Raw genomic sequence first — 14,758 nt, forward strand, 5'->3', positions numbered from 1 at the left:
GAGGAACAAGCCAGTAAGCAGCACCCCTCCATGGCCTCTGCATCAGCTCCTGCCTCCAGGTTCCTGCCCTGTGTGAGTCCCTGTCCTCACTGCTTTTAATGATGAACTGTTATATGGAACTGTGAGTGAAATAAATACCCTCCATGCTACTTTCAGTCATGATGTTTCATCACTGCAATGGTAACCCTGACTAGGACAGTGCCTTACAGTTCTAGAGGCTGAAGGTTGAAGACAAAGATGTCAGGAAGCAGGCCTCTGTCCTTGGTCTGCCTCTCTGTGAGTCCTCACAGATTGCTTTAGGGTACATCCTCATAGCCCCATTTTAACTTGGTCATCTCTGAAGAGGTCCTCTGTTCAAATTCAGCTGGTTTCTGAGGTGTGGGGGTTAAGCCTTCAGCATTTGAATTTTAAGAAGCACAATTCAGCCACGATGGGGTCAATTCTCTCTCACTAGTATACCCACTAGGGCCTACCTGAGGCGCATATGAAACTGGCATTCAGCTGGGAGTTGTTTGTGACCTGATGATGTAAAGCCTCTTTGAGGCTTCCGCCCCTCACCTACAAGTCATATGAGGCCTAAGCTCATCTCTTCCTAAGGGGCTGCCTCCCTGCTCTGGCCTGTCTCCACATATGCAAAGTCGCACATGCCAGTTCTAGGGCTTTTCAGTCTCTCTCCATAACAGGACTGGCTCATGCGGGGCAGGGTGCCTCCCACAGACAGGAACAACTCCCTTCCCCCAACTAATGGTGCTTTCTCCCTCTGGAATGATCTGAGCTACTAGCAGCTATATTTGTTTATCAAATCTCTTCAGGGATCCTTGAGGGAAGTCCAGTCAGATCTGGGGAAGTTTCCTCCTCCCTAATCACAGAGATGGGGCAGGAAAAAAATCATGAGTTTAGGTCCCCTAATTGATAAAGCATGTTTACTTTATCCTAAAAATAATTGCTGCAGGATGGGAACCATCAATTCCTCAGTCTTCCCCATGCAGCAGATTGAAGACACCTTACTCCCTGAAGTATCGCAGATCACTGTGGAGGACACGGCTCTGTTTCTAGTTGCTATCTCTTGCCAGGCTGGGAAGACTGTCTTCTGAGACTAGTTATGTATTGAACACGGTCCCGGGTAAGTTAATTATTGACCTTGCTTGTGAATCATTCATAGCCTTTTAGAAGTATCCGGATACTTCCTCTGGCAGCAAATGGTATCCTGACCTGTTTGTGGGATGGAGGCTGGGGTCAGGGAGAGTGTGAAGAATTAAGACACTTCTCTTCCCCTCTGAACATTAACTGCTCCTTTCAATACAGCCTTTTCCCCCTAGGCTACCTGTTCAGAGTGCTTCAGTTAACTAGAAGACTCATGTATAGTGTGCTATTCTCTACACCATGCCATGGGAAGACATCAGCTAATTTCTCTTTCATCTGTGAATGAAGCATTGAGGACCAGTCAGTCATCTTGCCTGTGTGTCCCGTGAGTTTCAGCCCTGGCTGTAGGAATGCAACATCTTTAGTTCTAAGTAATTCTTCTGATTATATCCCTTATGGGTTAAATTAAAAAGCAAGGCTTTCAGCTGACCTTCTGGGGAGGCGTTTCTGAGGGTTTGTGGTTAACCAAGGCCACACACCCAGTAAGCTACAGATGGGGTTTAATACAAGTGGCATCTGTTGGGGGCTGGACTCCTGTGGTGTCTGGTATCAGCTGGGCCTGCCTACTTTTACATGAGAGGAGAGGGGCCCTGTTAGGTCTCACTGGCTGCAGGGCTCAGGTTCAATGCCTGTGAAAACAGACACCAAAATAACCCAAAAGCTGCATTCCTGTGTTAGAATAGCAAATCCCCTTCCTTTGAAGGCACAGAAACCATAGGTGGAGGGAGGCACACTCTTGAAGACCAGTCCTCTGGTTTGCTTGTTCCAAGTCCTGTAGTCCTCATAGTGCCAAAGCCAATTAACAGTGTCTCAGTCCGATACAGATGACAAAAAGGGGCTTTTGGTTTTTGTTTTTTGAGACTGTGTCTCTGTCTGTTGCCCAGACTGACCTCAAACTCAGAGCAATCCTCCCAACTCGGACTCCCAAGTGCTGAGGTCAAAGCATGAACCACCATTCCGGGCCCATTTTATGGGTGGTTTCTAGTGGTGAATAATGATGACCAAGATGCAGTCAACTGCTTTTCCTGACACTGTATCACGAGCTTTTATAATTTTCAAATAACTTTGGAAGTCTTCATTATTCAAGAATTTAAATTCATATAAGCTATTTCTCAAATCTAAAAAATTAATAGGAATAGACATTTTTATTATCATTTTTTAGTTTGTGTGCAAAATATTGGACTTTATTACAACTTCTCCACACCTGTAAATAGCATTGTATTTTGCTCATATTTGTTTCCTGTCGCCATCTCTTGTCCTTCCTCACTCCTCGCGCTGGCCCAGTGCTTATTTTAAGATAGGGTTTCACTATATATCCCAGGTTAGCCTGGAACTTGTGATCCTGCTGCATCAATGCTGAGTGCTGGGATTGCAGGCATGCTGGCATGAGACGTATGAAGTAAACAATTGAATATTTTCATTCTCAAAAATGGATGTGATTTACTAAAGCTAGAGGCAAGCCGTCCTTAGCCTGTGCAGTCAACACAGTCTGGTTTCCAGTCTGGCCAGTGGAGCAGAGCATGTCCAGGGGCATGGCTGCTTCCCAGTGACAGACTGCACCAGGTGGCGTTGCTCAGCTTTGCGCAGTTGCCTCTTTCTCCAGAGTTTGTAGTAGTTCCTTGGTGTAGGGTAGGAGGACTCCAAAGGGATTCTCCCAGGGAATGTCAGCAAGCCCCCTTGTAGACCACACTACAAGTAGTGGCATTTTGGCTGCTAGCCCCCATACGGCCTCTTAAGAGCTTGAGATTTCAAAGCCAGGCTTGGCAGGCAAGTGGGCAGGTAGGCTCAAAGCCTGGCAGCTGCCATCTTTCTTACCAACTCCACTTTTCATGTTTGGAAGCCATCTGTTTGAGTCAAGCACATCCCCTTCCAACTTGTATTCCCTCTCCGATAGAACTTTGAGGCATTGCTTTTTCTGTATGGTTTTATTTAATATTCATGGCAACCCAGCTTTATAATCTCCAACTCTCAGAGAAGGAAACTGAAGTGCTGAGCCCATTAGGTACTCTCTCAAGCATGTGGAATTAATAGAAAAATCAGCAATGTGGGTAGTTTGTGATGTTTCTTTAGCAAAAAACAAACAAGGAAGCCAGGAGTTGGTGGCACACACCTTTAATCCTAGCACTGTCTCGAAAAACTTACTAACTAAATAAATAAAACAAGCAAGCAAGATTTTATTTAACACTGTGCCTAAAAGGAAGTTTTGGGCCACATAGTAAACCCTAGCTCATGGGAGGCAGAGGCAGGTGATTTCCATGAGGTCGAGGTCAGTTTGGTCTACAAAGCAAGCTCCAAGACAGCCAGAGCTACATAATAAAGATGCTCTGTCTCAACAAACAAACAAACAAAAACAACCAACCCTCCCCCACAAAAAAAAACAGAACAAACAACAAAAAACCCAAAAAACAAATAAACAAAAGGAAGTTTTAAACTTGTCTTAAAGGTACTGGAGTGCTAGCATGACCCTAAGAGCTAACCTAGTGCCCAAGATTGACGAGAGGTAAATTATATGATGTTTTCCCATGCTGCAATTAAGGTGTAGCTTGTTTTTTCTATGACTCTCCAGCAGATGAGCTAATGTTAGGTCTTCATTGCTTACACTTACTCCACACTGCTAAAATGAAGAAATGTAATTGTATAAGTGTATTTATAGTTTATAGTTTTATTCTTATTTGTTGATTTTATTCAAGTGTTCTTTTGCTGAAGTTTAATTTAAAAGCTTGTGCTGGTTAGTATATTTATTCTCTTACTATAATGAAACAGACCATCAACCAACAAATGGTTGAAAATTGAGGTTTTTATGAGTTCGTGGCCTTAGTTTCATTTGTGCCTCAGGGTTAGGCTCCCTGGTGCTGGTGTGGTTATGCATCAGGTTCCATTATCCTTACCAGGCAGCAGGCATGAACTGACTGTGGCAATACCTTTAGTCTCTTTTCTTTCTTATATAACCAGATAATGCCAGAATGATCAGCCCAGTTGCTTCCCTCCATATCCCTCCCAAGGAAGAAGTGCTCTTCGTCCTTTGGAACCCCTAGGAATCAAGGGCTAGAGCAGAGAAAGTAAAAGCTGACAACACAAATGGTGCTCTGCTTAGGGAAAAACGAGGAGAGGAAGGGTCCTGGGACAGTCGGTGCTAATGCATCAGATGGGGCAGAGTTGGTGGAGAGGAAAGATGAATGTGTTTATAGGCCGTGCACTGTATGTTCCTGGTGTTAACAGCCTCAAAAGAGACACCCCTTCTCTCTGTTTCGTTCAGGACAGAGTCTTATTACGTAGCCCAGCCTGACCTTGAACTCATGATTGCCTCATCTCAGCCTTCCCAGTGCTGAAACTATAGGTATGTGCCACCACACTTAGCTTCAAAAGAGAAGATAAGCCTGAAGGACCAAGCCAGGCTGGGGTACAGGAGGACTGAGGTTTGGGTACAGGTATGTGTGGGCACCATGTCATGTAAGGAGATTCAAAGGCAAGGATCAGAGTCAAGGCCTCTGAGGCAAGATTCAGAGTTTGGGAGATAAAAGTGGAAGGGAGCTAGGATTGGAGTTCGTGAGGAAGGAAGGAAAGTGCTTGAGCAAAAACTTTGACCCATTCTATGGTGGTTGGGGACATTTCCGGGGAGGACTGGCATGTGAGACAGTGAAGAGGACCCCCACCCCAAATGTTTATAACACCCACCGATGTGCTTGTGACCTGAATGGAAGAGAACTGGAGAAGGCACAGGCCCCTTCTGAATTAGTGTGTGTATGGCTGCAGATGTTGTTCACTGATGTCTGATGTCAGTTTCTTCAGCTTTTCCATGTGGCCTGAATGCCAGTGGCTCTCCAGGGAATTCTGGGGCCTCTAGCACCAGAGAGAGAGACTCTGAGGCTTCCAGCTTCTCAGACAGACCAAGAGCTGTTCACTCTCTGCACTTTCAGCATGTAGACTACCATTGTTGACCTACCCAGCTCTGCTGTGTAAGACAAGCCAACAAATCCCTCCTGTAACACATACACGTGTTCTATTGCTCCTGCCTTGCCAGAAAGCCCCAGCTAATACAGTGCATGTTCGAGTTGTAGTTGGAAGGATAATGTATAGAGTAGGCATATCTGAGAGAAAAATAACACCTAATCGTTCAGATCAGTCGATGAGTAAGCAATTTGTACACATGTAAAGATGATTCCTATTGGAGAACAGACAGACTTGAACTTCAGTGTTGTTGAGTAGGGTTTGTCTTCTAAGTCAGAAACTACGTATTTCCATGTGTCTCTCAAGGTATTTTACAACTTGTTCATCTTCTACCATCCAATAGTCAACACACAGTTAAAACCGGACCTTCTGTCAGTCAACAAATGCCAAGTTCAGCTGGTTATAGCTTCTCTGAGAGCAATCAATACATAATTCCATATTAGCTAGGGTTCAGTAAGATATGAGTGACACAGAGTATGGGATATGGCCATTTTGCCTGTGCCCTTATGAAAGCTGATGGCTATCTACAGAGGCCCTTGCCCCTGTGATGTTCAGTGTTGAGTCTGGAGTCCTATTGCTCAGTGAGCTGGGAAGCTGAGAAGGGAGTTGAGTGTGGATAAAAACAGAAGAACCCATAGGGACCCCTGGACTTCATAATTGACCTGAGTGTGTCTCTCATCAACCCTGCCCTGAGTCCTGCAGTGCCTACGGAAGATGTTGCATCCATTGACATGGAGCCACACACACTTGACCTGGGGTTCAGAGACTGGTGGAGGAGCCATGGTCTGTGCTGGGGGAGCTGTGGGTCCAGGTACTGCCCTACACGCACAGGCCAGACCACCAGGCCAGCCAGTGTTCACTGGCTGCCACAGCATGCCTGCTCCAGAGCAAGGAGAATGTGGCTACTGGTTCTCTCCCAGAAGATCTGGTGGTAGCCAGCCTAACCCTAACCCGGAAGTATACAGGGGAGGTAGTTCTTAAAAACACAGTTCCTGTTTAGCTTGGTTGTCATGATGCCAAGCCAGCATGGCTTCTCCCTTGTCAATCTGGCATCCTTCGCTCTCCTTTGAACCATGTTTGATTTACAAATAAAGACGGCAGCACTCAAACCCTGCTGCCCCCCCCCCACAGTGAACCTGTGGTGATGTTAGTTTCCTTTTGGCTAAGTCATAGTCTTATGACTCTCCTTTGCTATCCTGTAACTGAAATTGTTCCAAGCAAATGTATGATGATTCAGACCAAGCTGAGTATCATGCGCGTGTCTTGATGGGAATGAGGAGGGTGATTACCTTCCTTAGGTAACAACCTTTTCTTTTTAAATCTAGACTCAGTAAAGCTTTGTTCTGAATGAGAGTGTGAATGTACTAACTGTTGTCTTACTACTTGAGCTCAAATTGTCTATTTCATCTATTTTTAAAAATACTAACAAATGTTTTTTTTGTTGTTTTGTTTTATTTTATTTTTTCTTATTTTTATTTTTTAAAGAGCCTCCCACCAAAAATGAGAGAGCCCAAGCTGTGGCTTCTGCAATGTAGCCTGGTCATAAGCATAAATTTCATGACACCCCCCACCCACCCACCGCCCACAGTCTTTCTTTACCTAATTACCTAGGGAACCAAAGTCATGAAAACGAACCTTGCCCAGAGGTCTCCTGGAGACAGTAGCAGAACAATCAGCAGTATCTAAGTCAGTTTTCTCTGAGAGAATACCTGACACTGGGTAATTAATAAAGAATGGAAATTTGTTGGCCCTGGGCTCTGCACTCTAGGAGGTCCAAGAGCAAGGATTATAGCCAAGGACGAACTTCTCAATGTTATGACATGATGCAGTGATGTATGATGAGAAAGATTCGGAGCCACAGAACAAGAGAGAAATGAACTTGGCTTCATAAGAAACCTGCTGTCCCTGTTAACTACTAGGCTAGCCACTTCTTTCTCATGACCTTGTCAGCTCCCACTAGACCCCACTTCTCACACTGTTGTATTGAGGATTTACTTTCTCATATTCAAAGTATAGGGGGAACAACCTAGGCCCCGCCTAGGATCTGGATTTGAACTCCAAAGACAAGGGAATTGTAGTAAGAAAAGGTACTGGGTATACAGAGATCAGATAGGACCCTGTTCTGGGACTCTTGTGGCAAAATGTGACACCAAATTGTGTAATGAGCAGTCTCTGAATGTTATAGAACACCCTAAGTGGCGTACAGTATAGCTCCTTTTGGCATATCTTTTGTTGTTATTGCTGCTGTTTAGACAGGGTCATTATCTGTAGCCAGCCTGGCCTGAAACTCACAGCAATCCCACTTCTTCAACTTTCCAAGTGACAGGATTATAGGTGGAGGCACTAGGCTCAAATGTTTTTGTTATTGTTGCTTTGAACAGGGTCTCACCATGTCACCCACAGCTTGCCTTGAACGTTAGAGCTTCTGGCTTCCAGCTCCTATGCTCTGTTTGGTATATGTAGAGTTAACAGGCTTTGCTAGATGCAAAAGGCAGAGCACAGGCCCTAAGAACAGTACCCCCAGGGGCAGCACTAATCCTCCCTAGGGGCCTGGTAGAGCAGCAGTGGGGAAGCTTGTCTGAAATTTGACTATGAATCACTTTCTGGGAACTCAAGTATAGTTGAGGCCAGGGGAGTGAGGAGGGGGTTAGGATAGCACTGTACCCCAGATCTTCATGGTGAGGGACCTGCTTGTCAGGTGATGAACACACATAACTGATTCTCTGAAAGTTGACCAAGGATGTGGGCTCTGCTAATGCCAGTGGCATGGTTTCCTACCAGATGTTAGCACTGAGTGAAATTGAAGGTTCACTGGATCTGACTCAACTATTTTCACAACTTCCTGAGGTTTTGATTATTTAGAGAAAATAAAATATTAAAAAAACAAAACAAGCCTGGTATGGCAGCATAGGCCCCTGATCCCAGTACTTGGGAGACTAAAGCAGCCAGAGGTTGAGTGTGAGGCCAACCTGAGCTACATAGTGATTACCAGGTCTAAAAGCAAACAAACCCCAAACAAAACAAAACAAAGCTGTGGGGGGCCCAGTGGATCTGACTCTGTGTTTGTTGCCATGGTCCCAGGGGCAAATCCAGAAGCTCTGGCCAGTGTGCAAGGCATGCATCCATCTTTTAAATCTCACCAACTGACTGCAGTGGCCCATGATTGAAAATCATCACATTTCCTCAAAGTCCTGGGTCTGATTTTGACATTTTAGAGAGAAAATATAGTGCATATACCCCATGCTATGTGACATTTCTAATTGGTTCTGGGGCAGGTACACATAAGGAAATTATTTTCCTTTCATGAATGTCTGATATCCACACCAAGTGAAACAGATAAAAAACAACAGTAGAGGTCAGTGGAAAGTGCCAGCTCTCCTCTGTGCTCTGAAGGGCAGTGACCTGTGCAAGTGTCATAGGAGCAAAGCCCTGTGTGCATCTTACTTGGCTTCTGGGCTGTTAGGAGACCTAAAAAAAGTGGGGAACAATTAGAGAAGTACCCACAAACCTATGCATAATGACATATGTCCATGTGAAAAATGGGAACAATTAGAAGTAATGTAAATAATCTGCTACATGAAAATGATTAAGTAATTTGTGTTGTAGACTTACAGAAATATTATGTAACTACCAATGTTGTCTCTTAAAGGAATAATGGGATGTACAGTTTTTCATTGTAAACTGATATATTCAGGGGTTTTTGAGCTGCTGGTGATCACATTCAGGGCTTCATACACGTTAGAGAGGTGCTCTGCCCCTAAGCCATATTCCTGATCTAGAATATGAGAATGATGGCCATTTTATAAGAGACTAGATGTCAATAGATTAAAATGTGAATGGTGAGTGTCTCTCAATGGTGTTTGCACAGGTGATTTTTATTCTATACTAGTCTACAATAAACAACTTGCCTTTTATTATAGATAAATGTTATTAATCTTGAAATGTGCCAAGAACGGTTAACACATAAACATATACAGGTAGCTAATAATAGCTGAATGTTTTGATGTAGTTATGCCTTCAAGTTATTATATGTTTTTAGCCACACATCTTAGAAAGGTAAGTCTATTCCAAAAAGACAGGAAATAGTCTTCTGGGGTGTAATATTTCTTCTAAAATCCTTATATTTTTCTTGTGATAATTTTGTTCTTTTAGATTTATTATGTATGTCTGTGTACCACACATACAATGCCCTTGGAGGCATTGGATGCCATGGAACTGGAGTTGTAGATTGTGAGCTGCCATGTGGGCACTGGGAATGAAACCTGGGTGCTCTTAGCTGCTGAGCCATCTCTGCAGTCCCTTCTTGTGATAACTGATAATATCTGTGCATTACACTTACTCTGAGGTTTTCCTGTTATGGTTTCCAGAATTTGAGAAAAATGGTCTATGTTCATTGATCCAAGCAAAAACAATAATAGTCAATAATTCACACCAAGAGTTAATTATATGCTAACTGCCCCTTCATTTAACCCTTATTACAGTCTATGAAGTTCAAGATAGACACCAAGACTATCTGCCTTAAGCCAGTACTTCTAAACACCTCAGGCCTCAAGGGAATGGAGAGTAAGATAAGCTACTTAATTAGCTGGAAGGATTTTCCCCGAGAGGCCTTCACAGCCATGGGCAGAGGTTGCTGGCAGGATGCAGTCCTGTGGGAGAGCAACTCTCAGAGCAGAAAGGGACAAACACAGGCTAGACTATGGCCTTGGCTTGGTTGTAGATGGGGGTCCACCTCTTAGCTCATCTGTGCAAATGAAAAGAGTTTCCTTTCATGGGATGGTTTTTGGAATTGTATGAGACGGTTGGGCTGAAGGTTAATATTTGGTGCTGTATAGTGCAATTGCTTTTTAATATGTTTTTATTTATTTATTTATTTATTCATTTGTTCATTCATTCACCTTATTACTGGGGATTAAATGATTAAATGTAGGACCTCATTCTGTATAGTGCAATTTACTTTTTACTATGCCTTTCTTTCTTTCTTTCTTTCTTTCTTTCTTTCTTTCTTTCTTTGCTTCTTTGTTTGTTCATTTGATTTGCCACTACTGGGGATCAAACCTAAAACATCATTCATGAGCTCAAGCTCAAGAGTATAGCTCTACTACTGAGCTATACCTACTGAGGGTTACTATGAAGGGACCTCACTCAGTCCCCTGCTTTAGCAGCCATGACAGGCTACAGAAAAGACCCGACAAGATGTGCTGAACTCCTGACCTTGCCTGACCTCCTAGTCACTAGGAAGCCAGAAACCTGGAAGTGGCAAGGAACCAATCAGAAGTTAGCTGGTGGACTCTGGATGTACTTTATGGTAACAGTGACGTACAGAGCATAGAAACCACCCTGGGAAGACCTATAGGCCATAGCAACCAGTTGACCAATCAATACAGGCCAGGTCGCCCAAGTTCGGAAGTGCACCAATCCAGAGATTGTTGGGGACCCCAGACACTCCCCTTGCTCCACCCCAATAAATCCCTTGCCAGAAGTTCCTTTGGGTTCTTTTCCCTCCACCTGCTGGAGGAACTGAGTTAATGGGGTTAACCAGTTAAAATTAAAGACTCTTTGCTTCTGCATTGGATTGGGTCTCTTGGTGATTTGGGGGTTCAGAATTTGGCCACAACAATTATGCTTTTATTTAATATCCAAGTCATGTTGTTCAAGCCTCCATCCCAGGTTCCATGGGGGAACCAACCCTGCCCCACCCCCATTCCTGAGACTGTCAGGGAATCCCCATTTCCAAGGTTTTGCCTCTAGTTCCTGCCCATCAAATTCTTGGTTGGTACAGGGTCATCTTTCCAGTCAAAGCATAGTTTTCCAATTATCCTGCTTCCCTTGTGTAGACACTACTTCCTTTTGTTCACGGGACAACACTTCTGCACATTAAAGGTATGGAGAGTGTTGTTAGCATATCTGGCTTGCTTTAACTGAAAACTTGAGGCTAGCAGAGAATTACAGTTCTCACCAGCCCTCGGATGTGCCGGCAGCTCACAACAGACAGTTCTTGGATGTTTTTAACATCATCATCAAGTTCTGAGACTTCACCCTCCTTCCCCTGCACACTCCCTTTTCAGTACAGCAGCCAGCCTTAGAGCTGACTTGACCTCACTTCTTTTCAGTGGAGCTCTGGATCTGGAATCAATCTTATTCCTGCCACCAGAGCAGGTCCAGGGAACCTTTACCTAAAGCAATGCTCTTCCCACTTCCAGCTGTGTGACCACGGGAGCGTGTGGGGGCCATTCTGTGCTAAAAATTTGTGTGTGTGCTGGGATTGACAGCATCTTGCCCATGATAGGTAAGCCTCAGTGTGAAGTGGGGAGGATAGTAACCGCATGAGCCCCAGGATGGAGAGAGAGAGAGAGAGAGAGAGAGAGAGAGAGAGAGAGAGAGAGAGAGAGACAGAGAGACAGAGAGAGAGAGACAGAGAGAGAGAGAGAGAGAGACAGACAGATAGACAGACAGACAGAAAGACAGACACAGAAAGAGAGAGACAGACAGAGAGAAACAGAGACAGACAGACTCTTCAGCCATACCTGGGATGGGCACAGATCCAGAAAGTATGTATGTCCCAGAGTGGGCCTGGCTCCGGGATGTTCAGCTGGCGGGTGCTCTTCGAGCAAGTCTAGCGTATTTGGATTTGTTAGTCATTGCTGTTGCCAGTATTACAATCCCATTCCTGACTTCTGTGCCTTTAGGCTTAAGGAATGCAGAAGAACAGCTGCTTCAAAACAAAACAGTTCCTATATCCAGGTCAGAGTTGAAAGTGTCAAAGATCCCAGGCTCCATCTGTCAGGGACATCACGGCCACAGGTTTCTCTTGAAACTCTCCTTTGCAAGGAAAGTAGTGCATGTTGTTTTTCCAGCAACAGACATACAAAGGACTCACTTTGGGAACCTTGGCCGTGTTGCTGATTTGTTGGTAAATTACTGACGAGCTGAGGTAGAGACCCAGAAATCAAACTACAAAAATGGAGACCCCCTCTTTAGGAAGACTGTTGTGCTATTTGGGGATGAAACAAGGGACATAAAGGCTCCGATCTGTAAGTACCGGGCATTTATAATTCAAAGCCAGGAAGAAACATCACCATCTCCCTGAACTGTAATAGACAGGTTAATGCCACCCATACAAGCCATACAAGATCAGAAAAGAATCTCACACATAGAATGACTTCTGGATGGAAGTGCTCAAGCCAAACTAGGGAGAGACCCCCAGATTTGGTGTGTGTGTGGGGGGAATGAGCCAGTTCAACTGCAGCTGTTCAATGACAGCCATCCAGTGCTGAAACTGTCCACATCATTATCATCATTTTAATTAACCTCTGTTTAAGAGAGGCTTGGCCAGGTTGGCCCCAAGCTTATGATCCTCTTGCCTCTGCCTCTCAGATGCACCACTTGGGTTCCTCATCGTTATCTTTAATGTTGCTCAAGTTCTTTTTGGATGGCTCAGAACAGTCATTGGAAGATGTAAGACTGTTCCATTTACAAAATGAAAATTTGGTTCAATTTTTTTCTTTTTTCAGTTTTGGAGTAGACGTCACAGCTAGGTTTTGGGAATGTTCAGGAAATTTTGGGTTTTGTTGCCGGAACTAATGCTTTCACGGCTGAGTCTCCCCCAAGTACTTCCTTTACCCACAGATATAGTGAAGCTCTCAGACCAACAGTCACATTGGTCCTAGCACCTCGTGTCTCCCATGGAGATAATTCTTATAGACAATAGGAATCCGTGGAGGATTGTATGCATCTTCGTATTTTAGAAAGATAATTCTATAGACAGCCTATATTAAAACATTTTAAACCCTGTTAACACTGTGCTTGGCTATTTGTTTTAAAGTTCTTGCTAGTGTTTCTTCTATTACACTTCTTTCTTTTCTTCTCATCTACCCTTCATATTCCTTGTTTCATTGAACCTCTGCTCTTTGCCCAAGGAATGGCCAACAAAGACCCTTTTCCTGGCCTTTACGTTTCTAAAGGTCACTTGGGGAAGGACTGTGACTTCCACTGGAGATTTTAGGACAATACATAGTGTCCCATCTGCAGTTCTTGTCTCCAGTCTCTGGGGTAAGACAGGGAGAAGATGAGAACTCTATATAGTCCTCAAGGGGTTCTTTGATCCCCGTTTGTTGAACTTTTGGAGACAGAGTCAATATAACCCAAGGGTTCTACACTCAGTTCTGGGAGTACAGGTATATACATACCATTACACCCAGCTTTTAAAGTGTTCCGAAAAGTGGGATCATGTCAGTCAGGGGAACTCAGTGACCTCACTCACTGAGCAGCTGTGAGATGAATAGTAGACATTTGCCTCTTTGAGGGCAGAGCCCTGAGAAGGTGGCAAAGACCTTACTGTGGTGAGTCTAGGCCAATAGGATTGTTCCTCATTCCAGTGTGGACTGAGAGCAATGGAGCGGCTCTCTCAGTGCTGTGGGAGGAAGAGCAAGACTTCAATGAACTGAAGGTGGGGCAGCTAAGCTGCCACCTGTCCAAGATAATGAGAGAATGATGTCAGCAGGTACCATTTCCATGTGGGCAAATGTCTACCACAAACACACACTCTAAATCTTATTGCCCTGAGCAAAGAAATAACTCTAAATAGATTTAGACAAAATGTAATCCTGTTGGTGAACTAAAAACTGAAATAAAAATTCAGTGGGGATATAGAAAAAAATGTATTTTTCTATGGACATTGATTTAGAACTGATACTTTCGATGCTAAAGGTTAGTTTGTTTGTTACTCCATTTGCCTGGGGTTCTAGTAATCTTTAAAGAATTTTGAATAGAACTCACATATTATTTGTGTGGTATGTGTGTTTGGGGGGGGTGGTATTCTCACTTTCATAGTCTCTGACAGTCTTGAACTTGCACCATTCCTCTGACCTCTGCCTCCTGAATGCTAGGGTTACAGGCTTATGCCACCATACCAAGTGAATAATCAGCCTTTTAATGTTACCAGTTTTTATTCTGACCCAGCTTTGGGCTCAGTGTTGCACTGCCATAGTTCCTAGGATGTCAGAGGGCAATAATTATCTCAACTCAAGTTTATTTGAAGAGTAAAGAGCTGAAAGTCAGAAAATGGCAGTCATGCGCATGGAAAGCCACTAAGTGAATGTCAATAGAAAACTCTCAGGTCTTGTCACACGAGAGCAGATACAGAAGGATTGTTTAGCATGTAGAACTGGTACTGAATAAAAGAAAAATTATGTAAATATTGTGCAGTAAGTATCTTGGAACCCCAAACCTGGACCTATGCCAGAGCAAGTGGCTTGCTGAGTGAAAGAGTACTTGCTTAGCCAAGAGGAGGGCACTGGGCCTGTAATCCCAGCTCTTGGGAGATGGCAGCAGGAGGATTTTGGCTTGTCTGGGGTACATAGTAAACTTTTATCTCAAAAAAGGAAGGAAAGGAATAAAGGGAGAAGAAAGGCAATGGGGTGGGAGCAAGGAGGGAAGAGGGAATGGGCTACATCTCAGTTGGTAGAGTGCTTGCCTAGTGTACGGGAAGTCTCAAGCTCCATCCTCAGTACCACATTAACTAAGCAGAGCAGGGTGGAAGCAAGAAGACCAGGAGTTCAGGACAGGCCTGGGCTACTAGCAAGTTCAAGGCCAGCTTTGGCTACATGAAACCCTGTTGTGAAAGAAAGAAAGAAAGAAAGAAAGAAAGAAAGAAAGAAAGAAAGAA

Source organism: Cricetulus griseus, chromosome 2, assembly GCF_003668045.3.
Source record: "Cricetulus griseus strain 17A/GY chromosome 2, alternate assembly CriGri-PICRH-1.0, whole genome shotgun sequence".
Classification (NCBI taxonomy): Eukaryota; Metazoa; Chordata; class Mammalia; order Rodentia; family Cricetidae; genus Cricetulus; species Cricetulus griseus.